This window comes from Dermochelys coriacea, chromosome 1 (assembly GCF_009764565.3).
Source record: "Dermochelys coriacea isolate rDerCor1 chromosome 1, rDerCor1.pri.v4, whole genome shotgun sequence".
NCBI classification, from domain to species: domain Eukaryota; kingdom Metazoa; phylum Chordata; order Testudines; family Dermochelyidae; genus Dermochelys; species Dermochelys coriacea.
The window spans coordinates 1,522,291-1,524,699 of NC_050068.2; the positions used below are offsets into that span (position 1 = coordinate 1,522,291).

Sequence of the window (2,409 nt, forward strand, 5' to 3'; positions counted from 1 at the left end):
GGAATTGGTGATCTAGGGAGGTTTTAAAATCTCCATCCTTAGAGGTTTATAAGGCCTGGCTTGACAAAGCCCTGGTTGGGATGATTTAGTTGGGGATTGGTCCTGCTTTGAGCAGGGGGTTGGACTAGATACCTCCTGAGGTCCCTTCCAACCCTGATATTCTATGATTCTAATTCATGCTGGCTCAACAGCCCTATAGAAAGCTTCATTGGACCAATCTATAATCCCTGACACCATTCCAATAGCCCTTATTTTTAACCAATAGAAGCTGCCTCCAAGGATAGTCAGGGTTGCTTAACATCCTGACACACTCCACCCTATCCTCTCTTCTGAGATTCCCTCAAAGGGACTAATTAGCCACCGTTATCCCTCAAGAATCAGGGCTGAGATACCCAAACCCAATTACCCCCATGAACAGTAATCCTCACATCACTTTCCCTCCACTCCCCTGCTGCAGGTATTCAGGAAGCAGTGCACAATTAGTTAATATGGCTCAAATCAGGTCTCTCTTTCAGCTGGCTGCAATGGGGCAGATCTTCAGCATGTTGTAAATGGGTATAACTGTAATGGCTCTCCGCCCATTTCTGACAGCTCAGGACTGAGCCTGATGAGTCTATTTTCAGGCAGGTTTTTTATGGAAAGTTCATAGTGCATCTAATGAGAGGAGTGTACTGAAAAAGAAACAGAGCTTTGAACTGCTACAGAGCCCTCATTTACTGCTTATAGTCTCTGTAATGAGGGTGAATGGCTGCAGTGCAGGCGCCAAGACTACGTTATTTTGTGACTCAGTCTTCATGTGCCATTAGCACAGGACACGTGAAGAACTAATGGTGAGAAAACACCACCTTGTCATGTTCCCATCAGACGGTTACTGATTGTTTTAATGATTAGTTACAGGGGCTGGAAGTAGCCATGCCATGGAACTGAACACACCCAACCAGCCCCACCATGGCAGCTTCCAACTGGACCATGCCCACCCCTCTACCTTCATCCTCCTCGGCATCCCGGGGCTGGAGGCGGCACATGTCTGGATCTCCATCCCTTTCTGCTCCATCTACCTTCTGTCCCTCCTGGGGAACGGCCTCCTTCTGGCTGTTATCAAGACCGAGCCGAGCCTCCACGAGCCCATGTACCTTTTCCTTTCCATGCTGGCGCTCGCCGACCTGGTCATCTCCACCACCACCCTGCCCAAAACCCTCTGGTTCTGGTTCATTTTCTGGTTCAGCGACCGGGCCATTCACATCAACCAGGCTTGCCTGGCCCAGATTTTTTTGATTCACTCCGTAACTACCATGGAGTCTGGGTTTATGCTGGCCATGGCCTTTGATCACTACATCGCTATCTGTAACCCGCTGCGACACTCATTTGTCCTCACCAATCAGGTCGTAGCCAAGATAGGGCTGGGCATTGTGATGAGGGTGGCCGTGGCCCACACCCATTCCTGCTGAAGCAGCTCCCGTACTACAGGAACAATGTCATTTCTCACACCTATTGTGAGTTTGTGGTGCTGGTGAAACTGGCCTATGAGGACACGACAGTCATGAGTGCCTATAGTCTGGCCATAGCGTTTCTCACAGGGGTTTAGATTTTATCCTCATTGTCCTGTCCTACATCCTGATCCTCCGGGCTGTCTTCAGACTCCCCTCCAAGGAGGCGAGACACAAGTCGCTCAGCACCTGCAGCTCCCACGTCTGCATCATGCTGGTGTTTTACACCCCCGCAATCTTCACCTACCTCTCCCACTGCTTTGGCCACATGGCTCCCCACATTCACATCCTCATCACCAACATTTACCTGCTCTTTCCTCCCATGATGAACCCCATCATCTACGGGGTGAGAACCCCGGGGCTCCGGCAGAGGGTTCTCCACGTCTTGAGCGTCAAAACAGCCTGAAGGCTCATGGGATGGGTCAGTGTCTGGGGAGCAAGGTCCATGCAGGTGACATCAGGGCCAGCAAGGCTGGGGATCCAGATGGCCCAGTCACACCCTGATGTGGAAACCCACCTTAGCCTTGCTGAGCAGCTGGGCTAATAAACACGCTTGTCTGGGTCTGCAGTACAACACAGTTTTCATTTTTTACTGCTCTAGAACATCTTACTCATTAGTCATTTCCACCCGACCCAGCAAGATCAGAGCCTCATTGTGCAAGGTGCTGTACGGCATACAGCTAGAAACCATCCCCACCCCCTGAGATTCAATCTGGACAGACAAGATGGACTAATTGTGGGCAAGGCGGGGTTGTGGTCACCCCACATCACAGGTGAGGGATGTGTCCCTGGCAGTCCAAGTACATGCCCAAGATGACACAAGCCAGCAATTGCTTCAGTGCACCAGCCAACCTCTCTGATTGGGGGTGAGGAGTAAATGTCTCCTGGGAAAAGATTAGCCCCTTTTGTGAGAGTCTTGCAC

General features: G+C 50.8%; 1 pseudogene; it reads left to right on the plus strand.

Moving 5' to 3' along the window:
- Nucleotides 1-948: 948 nt before the first annotated feature.
- LOC119857872 lies at nt 949-1,893 on the plus strand (annotated as a pseudogene).
- The last annotated feature ends 516 nt before the right edge of the window (nt 1,894-2,409 follow it).